The following is a 15767-nucleotide window of genomic DNA, read 5'->3' as shown; positions in this document are numbered from 1 at the left end:
TTGAGGTGACCAAATACTTATTTTTCACCCTAATTTACGAATAAATTCTTTACAAATCCTACCATGTGAATTCATGGATTTTTTTTTCACATTCTGTCTCTCACAGTTGAAGTGTACCTCTGGTGCAAATTACTGACCTCTGTCATCATTTTAAGTGGGTGAACGTGCACAATCGGTGGCTGACTAAATACTTTTTTGCCCCACTGTATGTAAGATGACCAGATGTGCAAAAAAAATTATTGTTACTGTTCAAAATGGCTCAGCTGTTCAAGAGTCTGATGGCAGTGGGGAAGAAGGAGTTAGTGAGTCTGGATGTTCCGGATTTCACACTTCCAAACCTTTGTCTCGAGGGAAAAAGTGTGAACAGTCCGTGTTGGGGATGTGTGGGGTCTTTGAGGATGGAGGCAGCTCTCCTCTGGACTCTACGATGGTAGATGCTCTGCAGATGCTCTGTAGAGAGGGTAGCGGAGTTCTGATGATCTTCTCCGCGGTTGTTATCAATCTCTGCAGGCGTTTGCGGTCCATAGCAAACGCCTGACTGCAGCTAGTCAGGGTGCTCTCCACAATGCAGCTGTAGAACCTGCTGAGGATCTTGGCCAACATACCAAATTTCCTCAGCCTCCTCAGGAAATACAGCCGCTGCTGAGCCATCTTGACCAGCTGTGTGGTGTTCAGTGTCCAGGTGAGGTCCTCAGAGATGTAGACGCCCAGGTACCTAAAGCTGCTCACTCACTCCAATTCAAGGCCCCGGATAGACAGCGGTGGGTGAGGCTTCCTCTTCTTCCTCGTGTCCACTATCATCTCTTTTGTCTTATCAATGTTGAGGGTGAGGTTGTTGTCCTCACACCATGACACCAGACCGACCACCTCTCTCCTGTAAGTCACCTCGTCTCCTCCAGTGATGCGACCGATCACTGCAGTGTCGTCCGCAAACTTCAAAATGATGTTATCCTTGTTGGAGGCGACACAGTCGTAAGTGTACATGGTGTAGAGGATGGGACTGAGGACGCAACCTTGTGGGACGCTAGTGTTTGTAATAAAGCTGGCTGAAGTCCTGTTGCCGATCCTGACGGACTGGGTCCTGCCAGTTCTTCATTCTAACTACCAGTTCTTCATTCCAACAGTTCTTCATTCTAACTGTCAATTTAGGAAACAAGTTAAGTTCAATTTGTAATAAGCTTTTATTAATTTTGGTTTAATTTATATTTTGCATAACCTGAACCTTAGATCTATTATTATAGACAAATTAATGTCAGATACCATTTCAGGAGGTATTTTGTGAGCCTTCTTCCTGAAAGAATGAAATCCTTTACTATCTGCCACCCTGTTGCTGTATTATAACTGTATAGACTGGAGCGATGTAGTGTGGTTTTCCCAGTGGCCTCTACATCTGTATCATGCTACTGAAGTTTCAAGCATAAAATGTGCAGGAATTGAAAATGTCAATTTCTGAAAGTCTACCTATTCTTATTAACGTCTGGCACTGGTACAGTTCTTCATTCCAACTGTCAAATGTTCACACTGTCAAGTGTGCCTGTCAGCCATTTTCATCTGGTGGTAAATTAGCTCATTTCTGTCCACTTTCAGCTGTCTGTTACTTTGTCATTAAAATAAGATCTAAATGTGCTCACAGCTCCATGTGAGAATCACAGACTTATCATATGAGGGAAACAACAGGAAACCCAACCACTGCTATCCAGTCAGTCTCTCATATTCATCCTTCTTCCTTATTGATTACATGTGGCTACGGTTCAATTTTTGCAAATATTTCTTGTCACTCATTTATACCAAAACATGCTTTTCTTTTTCAATCCTCATCTCTTTTCTTTTTTCTTACTGTGTACAGCTAGTTTGAATTCAATCTTCTGCTTCAGTCTCAGATTTCAACATATGCACACAGCACCTGGTTGAACTTAATACCAGCCACATGAACTTTATGCATATCTTTTTTGTAGACATTGTTTGTTGATTTTTTTTGTTTGTTTTTTGTTGTTGCTTATTTCAGCTGAACAGAGGTCACATGGATCATATAAAAAAAAAATAGATAGTGATTATGTAGCTCAGATGTGAACCTGAATGCTAAATAATTCCAAATATCATGTGAGGTTGTACTACGTGCATAAATGTGTGGGTGTGTTTGCCCCTGCACCACAGTACAAGTGCTCGCAGGTAATGGACAGTCACTCCAAACATGGCGGAAGAGACATGGAGCCTGTCAGCTATATGTGGGTGTTTAAGAGTCTGCATTACAGTGACAGCAGCAGTGACAGATGATCGAGAGCTGAAAACACAGTGTAATGATGCATATTTTTAACAGTGAAAAAGTGTCGAAATACATGTTGTGCTGGGGGTTTTTTTTCTTGCAGAGCATCACACTATATGTGTAATGTAGCAGTGCCAGGTGTACCAATTTTTACATATAATTTGTTGCACGATTTGTGGCCTTTGTAGAGAAGGCGCTGTCTCCACTTTTAGTATTAGGCATAAAACCTTCCTGTTTGATCAAACATATAGTTGGTGCTGGGTGGAATAACTAGGGCGGTGGGGGCTTCCCATGATGTTTCTTCTTCACTTACTTTTTTCACTCTATGTGTTCATTTAATCTTTGTTATTATCCATCTGTGGTTCTCTTCCACAGTGTATCTTTTGTCCTGACTTCCTTCATTCATGGTTGCCCCTCCCTGTGCTTGGTTCTCCTAGGAATTTCTTCCTGTTAAAAGGGAGTTTTTCCTTCCTACTGTCACCAAGTGCTTGCTCATAAGAGTCATATGTGGGTTGGGATCTTCTCTGTATTACTGTAGCATCTTTACCTTACAATATAAAGCACCTTGAGGCAACTGTTGAGATTTGGTGCCATATAAGTAACATTGAATCAAATTGACTTAAACTTGGATGAATATAGACATTAGATTAAAGACATATTTGACTTAGAAGTATTTCTGGATGTTCAGTGGAGTGGGACTGAACTGTTTTGTTCCTGAAAAATTTCTTATGCATCTTAAAAAAGCAATTTTTGTCACACAGAGGTTTACACGGATGCCTAATAAATCTAAATGGAAAATGTCAGTAAAGAGGTGATGTAACAACACTGAGCAATCTCATAAGCAGTAGTCAGCAGCAGCAGTATCAGCATGAGTGGACAACCTGACATTATATGCTACGCTATGTTAAACTGATAACAATCGAGCAAGTTATGTTTTGATCTCATCCCAAGTTAACAAAAATCCAAGTACTGAACAATCTGATCAGATTAAATAATTTAAAAAATGAATTAATTAACTCATCATCCCTACAGTATCCTGACAGGAATACAAAAGGTAAAAATGAATATAGAAGATATTGGTTAAAGCCACATTCACAACACATACAATTCATTATGAAAGAAAATACACCTGTCCATGTTTGATTCTTTCTCTGTATCTCTGTATAATCAGTTGCCATCCGGGCATACAATTACATCAAGCACAAAGGTGAGACCAGAAAATGCCAACTGGCATTCCTCAAAACACACTTAAATATTTATGATGGCCTTTGAATATTGTGATTTTGTAACAACAGATTATCACATGTAGAAGGGGACAGCAGAGGGCAGGGAGGTAAGGAGTGTCAACAAGCAGAAGATGAAGACTCAAATGAAATTATAGAAACGTTTTATGGAGGTGATGATCAAACATGAATGATGTAAAATTGTAGATTTATTTAGATTGATGATTTTGGTCTCCATAGTGACAGAAGAAAATTCTTAGGCTGATCTGCTCTTGAATAAGAGGAGAGAGAAAAGCAAACAAACTGCTTATATTATACAGGCTTATACCTTATACCAACAATTTTGCTGGAGTTTGGTCAGTCCTACTCTATAAGTACTGTTTCAGATTATGCTGTGTCACCATTTATTATGCTGTCACCTCAGGGTTTTGTATAATTGCATGTGTTCACTGCTATTAAATAAGCATTTATAGAACATTTCAAAACACTGGACTGCATCATATATAGGCTTCCAGGTGGGTTGGGAGCTGCTGAAATAAGATAAGATAAGATAAGATAGAACTTTATTAATCCCTCGGGTGGGTTCCTCTGGGAAATTCGATATGACTGACATGCTTAAACCACTCAGTGACACCTGTATACTGTGCATGGGTGCTTTGTCATACTAGCAGGAACCATTCCCATCAGGACAGACCTCAGAATAACTCTGTATTGATTTTGGGGAACCTCAATGAGAGGATCAAGGGTTTTGGTTCTCCCTTTAATCTTTTGCCATTTGCTATGGAGGATGTTGTAGGCTGCATACTCTTTGATGTATAGTAACATTCATTTATGTTGCTGTATTTTACAGATATCTGTTTCACATCTTAATCTTAGGAAACAATAGGTGAAATACAAACTTCAAAGGATGTAGGTGATAACAAGTGTAACTGAATACATCTTTACTTTGTGGCACAAATGTTTGATAAACTTTCTTCCTTTTTCATAATTTATGTGAATTAGGTTTGGTTTTCCTATCTTTTGTGTCATTTCTAAGCACCTGCGCTGAGAGGACTGAGCTGGTCTGTTGGGTGAAAAAAGATCTGAGCACGAAAGCACAGCTGTCATTTTGCTGGACAGTCAGGTTTCCTAACCTAATCAATGGCCACATGCTGTAGGCCAAAAGAATGTGTTTGAGGATATACAGCAATTGTGAAAAATTAGCTTTGTCTGATAGATGTCTTTGCTAACCCTTAGATCTCACTTATTTGGGAGGGCCTTAGAAAAGCAACTAAAGCATCCAAACAATGTCTTGCACACTTTGTACTGAGAGGAGACCCCAAGGCAGACCCAGAACACACTGGAGATATTATGCCCAACACCTTAGGATCTTACCGGAAGAGACGGAAAGCAGATTCTGGCATCTCCACTTACACTGTTGTCCCCCATGACCCAGACCGAGATTAGAAAAAGAGGGTGGGTTGATACGCGGATCGATAAATAAGTCATTTTAAATCCTCTTTTAATGATGTGTTATTGCTGTCCTCTGTTACTGTTTTCAGCCACTAAATTCTGATCAGAATCTCTTTATGTGATGGCCATGGATCAGTGACAAGATAATTGCTTGCCTGATGAAACCAGGGGATTGTGGGAAATCAGATAACTCCTCTAATAAAGAGGCTTAAAAGCCTGATCACCCAATTGCACGCTGGGTTATGACTATTATTGTCAATTAACTTATTTTAGACTCCATCCTGAATAAAGAGGTGGTGGTGCACAGTCAGAATGGATATGTGATACAGAGGCATTTGTTTCACTAGAACAGTGTCTGTTCAAAAGAGTGCAGTTTGGTATAGTGCAAAATGAATTATCTTTGTGAAATGATACAGACGAGGTTTGTGTATGTGATCAGTTTATTAAGTTGTTTTAGTAAATATCCAAATAATGACTTGTTTTTTCTTCTTCTTCATCTTCTTTTGACTAGTCCCTTTTGGGGTCACCACAACATATCATCATCCTCCATCTCACTCTATCCCTAGTGCCCTGTACTGTCATACTAACCTTCTGCATGTCCTCCTTTACCACATACATCAATCTTTGTATCTTCTTATCTTTTCGGTCTTCCTATGTGAGTTCCTCCATATGCGTTTCAGCTCCATATTCAACATCTTTTGCCCACCATATATTCACAACCCCTCCTCCTCCACAAAAAGTCTGGAGAATAGGTGTAGAAATCAGGTCAACAAATGACTTTTAGGTGCTTGCGTTTCTCTCTGGTGCTTGACTATTCCACTTTGAATTGCTAAATTCTGAGACCTTTAAGTGGAGATAATTTATCTAAGTTTCAGGAGCAGGACCACACCTCCTACCCTCCCCCTTTTTGAAGATAAAAACCCCAGTACATGCTAGTACTCCCCTAGTTTTAACTGTTTGTCTCAGGTTTTCTGGTTGTGTGGGCTTCGTGAACAGTTTGAAACAGACCAGACTGCTGACATGCTATCATTTCATCAAATAAACAGACAAATTTCATTGCCTGTTGTCATGTTTTCCTTTCATCCAGTGTTAACAGCTAATTCTCAATGCAGTCCAGTAAGTGTATAAATAGTATATCCTATGGTAAATATGGAACCACAGCAAGATTTCAGATTGATATATATTTGATGTTAATCCTTTATAGCATGAACTTTATTTATTTATTAATTTGAGGGGAAATAAATAAGTGTATCAAAATGTTACTGTTTTCTGTATAATAAATATCTAGTAGATTAGTGAGAAAACAAGGAATTTATTCATAATATTATTTTTCATTTTAACAATTAATTTAATTTTCATTTACCCATTTAAATGAACAACAATTGGAGTACCGTTCCATCCTGGTACTGCACTTTTTATCTCCATCCATAAAGTCCTCTCCGAGTTCCTGACACACCCTCACACATCTACACGCATCATCATTTATATACACACAGTGATGCTTACCCACATATATCACATATGAATGACCCTTAACTAGGGATGGGTATTGATAAGATTTTCACGATTCCGATTCCATTTTTGATTCTGTTTAACGATTCGATTCTTTATCGATTCTTTTTAAAAAAGGAGAACACTAAGGTCGATTAGCTTAGAACTTTGTTTTATATCTTCTCTTTGAACAAGATAGAAATTTAACATCGCCTTACAAACCCAACAGTGAGATCTTAAGAGATCCAGCCTACGGCTCTTTAATGGGGTGTCACAGGGTCTCCAGGAAAAAAAATTGTAAATGTAAAATAATAAAATAAATATTCTTTTGTAGCAATAACAAAGTATAACATAAATTATTCTGTAGCAATTACACAAGAATATCCAGTAATGTCCCTGCCTACAATTAAACACATTCACTTACCGAAAATCGGGGCATCTGCTGTGGCAAATGGGTGCAAGCCTTTTACCACAAACTTAGTCACTGCTCGGTGACATTCGTCTATCCTGGCCTGAAAGGAGGCGCTACCGGTAGACTGCAGCGAGAACTGCCAGCATCTGAGCCAGACTTTGTCTGTCTCTCTCATCATGGTCACCTAAATGCACAGTAATGGCAGGTTTTGTAATAAGGCAGATCGCGCTAACATAATATGCACTGTTAGTTGATTATTTACCTGCCGCATTAACGGGAGAGGACGTGCAAACGTTACCGCTGCTGCTGGATTGAGATTCACGAGTCCGGAGCGGAATTAAAAACACGACATTCATTTAAGGTCATCGTGTGTTTTGTGAGCAAATGTTTTTGCATATTCGTAGTGTTTCCTCCCTTAAATGAAATATCTACTTTGCAAGTATTGCAAGTTGCCCTGTTGTCATCCGTTCTCGTAAAGTATAATCAAACTTTTGAGCGTTTGAGCCGCCATGTTTCCTGCCAGGTAAATGACGCTCCGCAACGTGGTGACGTCATTCCGGGCGACTGGAATCGATAAGGGAATCGTTTGCAAAAATGGCAAACAATTCCAAGGAATTGAAACAGTGTGAACCGGTTCTCAACAAGAACCGATTTTCGATACCCAAGTTCTAAGTTAGTGCAAGGTAGCTACAAATACCATTCAGTGCTCTCAAAACATAAATACAGAGGTTCTCCCAAATCCTGCTCCAGCACACCTGACTTTATTGAATGCTGCAGCTGCCTGATAATAACATAATCAAGTGTTTTGGAGCAGGGAAGCATCTAAAAACCTAAAACAAGCAGTCCCAAGAACGCCTCTGCAATGTTGCGTGGAGATCAGGGGCAGTACCTGTGGACTGGCAGACCGGGGCGGTGGTCCCCATCTTTAAGAAAGGGGACCGGAGGGTGTGTTCCAACTACAGGGGGATCACACTCCTCAGCCTCCCTGGGAAAGTCTATGCCAGGGTGCTGGAAAGGAGAGTTCGTCCGTTAGTCGAACCTCGGATACAGGAGGAACAATGCGGTTTTCGTCCTGGTCGCGGAACACTGGACCAGCTCTTTATCCTCTCCAGGATACTTGAGGGTGCATGGGAGTTTGCCCAACCAGTCTACATGTGTTTTGTGGACTTGGAGAAGGCATTCGACCGTGTCCCTCGGGGTGTCCTGTGGGAGGTGTTGCGGGAATATGGGGTGTCTGGCCCATTGCTACGGGCCATTCGATCCCTATACAACCGTTGCAAGAGCTTGGTTCGCATTGCCGGCAATAAGTCGGACTCGTTCCCGGTGGGTGATGGGCTCCGCCAGGGCTGCCCTTTGTCTCCGGTTCTGTTCATAATTTTTATGGACAGGATTTCTAGGCGCAGCCAAGTGGCGGAGGGCTTTCGCTTTGGTGGCCTCAGAATCTCATCTCTGATTTTTGCAGATGATGTGGTTCTGTTGGCTTCATCGGGTGAGGGCCTCCAGCTCGCACTGGAACGGTTCGCAGCCGAGTGTGAAGCAGCGCAAATGAGGATCAGCACCTCCAAATCTGAGGCCATGGTTCTCAGCCGGAAAAGGGTGGAGTGCCCACTCCGGGTCGGGGATGAGTTCCTGCCCCAAGTGGAGGAGTTCAAGTATCTCGGGGTCTTGTTCGCGAGTGATGGGAGAAGGGAGTCGGAGATCGACAGACGGATTGGGGCTGCAGCTGCAGTAATGCGGACGCTGCACCGGTCCGTCGTGGTGAAGAGGGAGCTGAGTGTAAAAGCGAAGCTCTCAATTTACCGGTCGATCTACATCCCTACCCTCACCTATGGCCACGAGCTGTGGGTAGTGACCGAAAGAACGAGATCGCGGATACAAGCGGCAGAAATGAGCTTCCTCCGAAGGGTGGCTGGCCTCTCCCATAGAGATAGGGTGAGAAGTTCGGCCATCCGGGAGGGGCTCAGAGTAGAGCAGCTGCTGCTCCACATCGAAAGGAGCCAGCTGAGGTGGTTCGGGCATCTGACAAGGATGCCCCCTGGGCGCCTCCTGGGTGAGGTGTTCCAGGCATGTCCCGAGGAGGCCCCGGGGCAGACCCAGGACACGCTGGAGAGATTATATCTCTCGGCTGGCCTGGGAACGCCTTGGTATTCCCCCGGATAAGCTGGAGGAGGTGGCTGGGGAGAGGGAGGTCTGGGCCTCTTTGCTTAGGCTGCTGCCCCCGCGACCCGGCCCTGGACAAAGCGGATGAAGATGGATGGATGGATGGAAAATGAACTTTCAGAAAACAAAGATGTATTTTATCCTGCTGGTTTGGTTTAACAGTTTAAAACACGTTAACAGTTCACCAGACATATATATCTAACCAAAGCAAAATATTAAGCTTGCAACTCCTGAATATGCATATCTTTATATTACAAGCAGTGACACTATTCTCTGCTATTTGGACTGACTCCCTCCAGGGAGTCTTTAACTAAAGTCTTTAACAGATGTTGTTGCACCTCAGGTCATTTTTACCTGGCCTGTTTCTGCAAATCACATATCCTAATGAAAATAAAATGAATATTTCAGGTAGCTTTTGTTGTGGCTTTCATTTTACATTTTATTGCAGGAGAGGCTAGCTATTTAATTAACAAAAAAGATGTGCAATGATGTGCAGTTTTAGTGTTTGTTATGTTTTAGTCAATAAATCCATAAATCACCTGTAAGTGTTTGAGGATGTGTGTCAGGATTTCAGTTTACTCCACAGCAAGCATCCTCTCCTGTTATTGTCTTTAGTATTATTCTTTCTCTCCAGAGTTGTCCTATTGGCTTTCTGATCGGTCATAATACCTATAGTGACAATAAATAGTTCATATATATATATTCATATAAATAGTGTTTACTTGTTTAATATCAGATACGTATGGATCTGATGCTCCGTACAAAAATAATACAAAGCAGAACAAACCAAAAGAAAACATATTTAATATGTCCTACATGAATGAATGTTTTCACATGAGCTTTAGCAGCTGTCCTCATGTCAGTATTCACTGAAAGCATTCAGTAACAGTGAGGAAAATCCACCTTCTTTCCTGTAATTTATGACCCATTGTGAAGTTAATACTCTATTGGGAAATCTATGAATTATAGCGCTGCTAAGATTGGACACTAATTAGTAAATTCTTTGTAAAAAGGTTCCACTAGAGTACCATTTAGCCCACTGTGAGAATCAATGTTCTGACATTTATAGAGGATACTGGCTGGTGTTTCAGGCACCTACTGTTTTGATTTTTCTCTTGGATGAATACATTTATAATAAGACAGACTTGATAGTTCTTTTATGTCAGCATCACTTTTTCTTGTCACGTCATATATGGTTATTCGGAATAACTAGTCCGACCCTGCATCTTTTCAAAAGATATATACTTTCTCCATTATCACTGTTTAAAACGTGTGCCCAGTTGTCAGAGTCTGCCATTATATTCCGTCTCTCTCCAGCTCCAGAGAACATTATAATTCTCAGTACTGTATTTCTTGGGTTTCTGCTGAAGTATGTCAGCAGATTTGAGAAATCTAATGTGAGTCCTGCTGCAGGGGGTAAGGCAAATGAGAACCAATAACAAGCTTTGCAGTTTATCGTTAGCTGTGAAACTAAAGAGAAAAGAATATGACTAGCAGAGAATCAGAACCCCCACATAGTCCAGTATCTCCTCGGCCTGTGTGGGAGTTAAAATATCTAACTCATTACTGATCAGAAAAAGTTAAAGGAGTCATATAATATTTTTTAAAATCTCATTTTATAGATCGTGATGTGATTGCCTGTGGGCATATGCTGAATTAAGCAACTTTGGATATATAAAATCCTGTTTTTCAGCTTTGCTGCATTTTAAAGTATACACTCATTGGCCAGTTTTTTCGGTGAACCTGTTCAACTCCTCGTTAACACAAATATCTAATGAGTCAATCACATGGCAGGAACTCGCTACATGTAAGTTGTGGTTAGGACAACCAGCTGAAGTTCAAACTGAGCATCAGAAGGGGAAAGAAAGTTGATTTAAGTGATAGTATGATTGCATTTCATCCACTGCTGATCAACTAAGATTTTTACGCATGACCAACTCTAAGGTTAACAGAGAATGGTCCAAAAAAGACAACAATTTCCTGTGAGCTGCAGTTCTTTGGTCAAATATGTCCTGGCGATGTGAGAGGTCAAATGAGAATAGGCTGACTGCTTCAGGCCGATAGGAGGACAACCGTAATACCAACTACTTGTTACAACAAATATATGCAGAAGAGTATCTCTGAATACACAACACAACAAACTTTGAAGCAGATGGGCTATAGTAGGAGCCACAGCACGTTCCAGTCCTTTCAACTCCAAACACAGCTGACGCTACAATTCACAGAGTCTCACCAACATTGGATCATAGAAGATTAATCTTGCCTTGTTTCATCAGCACAGGCTGCTGGTAATGGGGCTGTCATGGTGAAGGGGATATTTTCTTGGAACACTTTTGGGCTATTAGTACTTCTGATTAGTCTTCTGATTCTGATCGATTCGGATGATTGAAACTTAACAACCTACCTGAGTATAGCTGTTGACTATGTCCATCAAAAACAAAAATCCCAGTAACACTCTTAACGTTTGACAAACTGCACCGATGGGGAAAACAAAACCGATTTCATTTAGACAGACTAAACACAGCAAGTGTGAAAACACCCTAAGAGACAGACAGTGAAAGTGGACAGGATATACTTGTTTTTTTCTAAAGGTAAAACTCATTGGTGTAGCCATGGCAACACGGAAGTGACCACCTTAGACCACCTTGCTTTTTAGTTTTAGTTTCCTTGTTTTCCAATGACTTATTGGTTTCGTCACTATAGTTAGCTAACATAAACTATTTTAAGTCTATTAGCAGCAAACAACCAACCAACTCAGTGACCTCATGTCCTGTACAGCCATAAGATGGTACTAAACATGTTCTTCAATCCAGCTTCACACACGTTGTTAAATCTAAACCAGTTTTTAGAATGAGGCTGTTTCATGTCCACTTTAAGGCTTTTGGGCATTTATTTATGCAGAGCACTTAAAGTCCCACAACAGCATTTCAGTCAACATGTTTTGGTTTAAAGATTGTAGTATGGCATTAATTTGTATTTGAACCTGTAAAGAATAAACAATCCCCCCCCGCCAAAAAAAAAAAATTTTTAGCCAAATGCCGAATTTTGCTATACTGACTCCTTAGTGTGAAGAGATCTGAAATTACAGGGGCCAGAGCTGTGTGGAACCTTTAAGGGTGTCAAAAATTATATATATATATTTTTTATGTGTTTACATATGTTTTTCTAAGCCATTCTTGACGGCCATCTTTGCGGACACTAACCAAACTGTGAAAGCAGGCGCTGCACTAGTTTCCACAGGTTTCACCCAGACCTCCCAGTGAATAGGCTTGGCCCTGATTGACAGCTGGATGAATAATAGCCCTGTCTTCAAGAGCAACACAGCTCTAAGTCTGCTAAAGATACTGGGAGGAAAAGAGGAAATGACTGACAACTCTGAGTGAGTTAACGTCACCTCCAGCTGCAAGACAAGCAGGAGCTCAGCACTGGCTACTGTGGCAGCTGAGCATGCAGATCAAACTCAAATCAAAGTACAGACACAGACAGAAACAATAAGTCTTCCAACTAAATGATCATATCAGTTGGTCAGACCTACTTCTTAAATGCACTGAAACAACCATATGTGTTCTTCAAATAAACTCCCAAAACTGACCACTTAATTTCTCCTGATTTACCCAGAAACTGGCACGGTAGCTCACTGACACTGCCATGCGTAAGTGGGAAAGCTAAAAATAAGCAGTTTGGATATTATAATAACAATAACAGTGCTTTATACTGCAAATTCACTACTTTTTCTATACAATAATTAAACAAACAAACAAAAAATTAAATATATACGTGCACACATAAACGCTTAACGTTTTTAATAATGTTCCTGCTGTATCAGACTGTATGCTGGTTCCATGCCTATCACTATGAACCTAACGTTGTGCATCTTTTACCCTATATTTTTTGGCAGTTTTAAATCTTTTTGTTTTATATTTTTCCTGAGAAGAGAACAATATTCAAATTAAAAAAATTGTTTTACAAAGCCAAAGCAGCCAACTAAGGAAATACAGCAAGGCACTCTAGCGTAGTGTGAAGTCTTAATGTGATTTGTAATCTCCGCCCCAGCAGAGTTCTGTATGTATATGAACAGAAATGAAATGATGTGGAAGGTTTGAAAGGAGCCAGTACATGTTTACAGTCAGTGGATAAAAAATGTGTTCTTATATGATTTCTTCTTGTAGTGGCTGAACTAGGCTGCATCTTTAAGTTACTGGAAATTGAAGAGGCCGTCTCATGAGTGTGGCTGCTGGTCATTGATGATTGGGAAGCATCTTTACAATCTCTGTAGTTCATAATAGACCCTCTCACATTTATGAAGACATCCAAAGGGAAAAATCATTACCTCTGGGTTTGCATATAAAAATAATAGCAAATGGCTTAAGCACCCTGCATTAGTGGCCGCTTATATCTTCATCATCCATCCATCCTCTCCCACTTATTCTTATCGGGGTCACATGGGGGCTGGAGCCTATCCAATCTTACCATAGGGTGAAAGGCAGGGGACAGGTCACCAATTTGACTCAGGGCTAACACAGAGAGACAGACAACCTTTTGCACTGCATGCATCATGATGTAATATATTCAGGTTTGTGGATTCATGAAATGATGATGTGGGTGCCAGTGGATGGGATCAGAACCAAAGCACAGGGACATGTTGCTTTAGTCAAATAATAATACATAAAATGATACCTCTTAAGATTATTTTAATGAATGAACCCTGCATGTTTAATTTCTAAAGATCTCCCAACATGTAAAATGAGTGAGAGTGGTCCCACTCGTTTCAGTAACAGAAACATTAGTGTCACACTCTAACCCTTTAATTTGGTCCTAGAGAAATTAGATTAACATATTTGCTTTGGAATTGAGCTGTTGGTAATTCCTCCTCTTTTGTATTTTATGTTTTATTTTTAATTCTACGATCAATATGCCCAAGCTGCTACTTAAACAGCTGTGATTATTATTTGTGCTCTTGAGTCCCCTCAGTAATCCTTTCAGCCATTTATTTCATTTTAGATCATTTTACAGTAAAAAAATAAATAATACATGTTTTTATTTCTTTATTTTCTTTGCCTGGAAGCATTTTATCTCAGTCCCTCTCCACTGAGTAATTATAAGGTTCAAGTCTCATGCGGCATAATAGATGTGACAAATGAGATGGAACTGCAGTGAGTCTAAGAGTAATCCCGATGCAGCTGTCACTGAAGAGATAGCGGACAGATACAGAGAGGGACAGATGACTCAAGAAAGACACATGAAGCAGGTCTGTAGAAAAAGCCCTCATTCTTTTGTACGTGGTCCAGCACTGAAAGGAATCTTTTCACATGAAGAGTTAAGACCTAGCCCTTTGTATTCAATTTTGATTGTTTTACTTTACTGCGTGTCCATTTGTGTGAATCTTACAGTGTCCTCATTAGTTTTCCTTTCATACAGTGTGGATTTAATACTAGAACATGCACCAGCGTACATCATTGAACTTTTACAGCCCTATGCCCCTAGTAGGTCCCTGAGGTGGCCGCCAGACTGTGGAATTTTCTTCCTCAGAACTTAAGATCTGCAGACTCAGTGATTACTTTTAAAAAACAGCTAAAAACACATCTTTTTAAAATTGCATTTTGTTAACTTTTGACTGTTTTTGTTTTATACCTTGTGAAGCACTTTGTGATCTTTTATCTAGAAATGTGCTATATAAATAAATTTTTACTTTACTTTACTTACTTTACCTAAGGCTATGTGCAGATACACAAAAAAATAAGTCTTGCGAGCTATTTCACTTCCTAAAAAAAAGTCAGGCAAGTAAAGTTGATACATTGTAACTGTAACAGGAAACTCATGGTTACATTATTCCAGTTACAGTCTGAGTTTAAGCGTCAGAGCCCATAGTAGACTTGTAGTCCAGACTGCCTAAACCAAGACCAAGACAATAACAAGACCAGAGGGTATCGAGACTAAGACAAGACCAAGACAGACCGAGTCAAGACCAAGACAAAGTCGAGATGAGACCCAGACCGAGACCCAGACAAAAAAGTCTTTAAACTGCAGCCTGATGCTGCTTTGTTTAGGGGTGTCAGGCATATTTATTTGTTTTTGCGATGCACTCGCACAGCCCTCCTCACCGCTGTCTACTGTCTCACTCACTTACTAAGAGGACAGACGCACGCTCCACTTGACTGTCACGTCTCTCACCCTCTCTGTTTTTCACATATTGATATTATCCTATATCCTCGCGTGTGATTGGCCACAATATGCAGGGATTGGAGCATAGCTGAGCCACTGTGTGAGAGCTGAGCAGCGAAAGGAAATTAAGTGAGGAGCCAGCTCTTGCTCAATGGGAGTCGACTCTTCTGATTCACTACAAAGCACTCTCTAAGCACGGCTCTTAGAGCTGATGCTTTTGCGCATGACACATTATCGAACATGTCATGGATACTGTTGACTCCAAATCTCCCGAACCACTATGTCGATCTGAGACAGCAAGACCGAGACAGTGAGACCAAGACAAGACTGAGGGATCCGAGAACAAGACAAGACCAAGACCGGCCTCGAGACATCCAACTCTGGCCCATAGCAGTTTAATGCTTGCTCCTGAAAACTTATCCAGTGATTTTAGTGTCTATGGCATTTTTTCCTTCAACAATCTGTGATCTGTAATTCCCTCCACAAATAACATTGAATTTATTGTGCCCACCATTTTTAATGAGATCACTGAACAGCCACACTTTAATCTGACATTAATTAGCTCTTAATTGCCCCACTGATTATAATGAATATGGGGAAGGCT

The 15767-nt window shown here is 40.6% G+C and overlaps 1 pseudogene; it reads right to left on the bottom strand.

The window, feature by feature from the left end:
• Nucleotides 1-259: 259 nt before the first annotated feature.
• LOC147314170 (uncharacterized) lies at nucleotides 260-984 on the bottom strand (annotated as a pseudogene).
• Between the last annotated feature and the right edge of the window lie 14783 nt (nucleotides 985-15767).

This window comes from Aulonocara sp. 'chitande type north' Nkhata Bay, linkage group LG14, assembly GCF_057382095.1.
Source record: "Aulonocara sp. 'chitande type north' Nkhata Bay isolate Kocher_YH1m ecotype deep benthic linkage group LG14, A_spYH_male_GT1.1, whole genome shotgun sequence".
In the NCBI taxonomy this organism is placed as follows: domain Eukaryota; kingdom Metazoa; phylum Chordata; class Actinopteri; order Cichliformes; family Cichlidae; genus Aulonocara; species Aulonocara sp. 'chitande type north' Nkhata Bay.
Note: the sequence above shows the minus strand (reverse complement) of the source record. Positions and strands in the feature narration are given on the sequence as shown.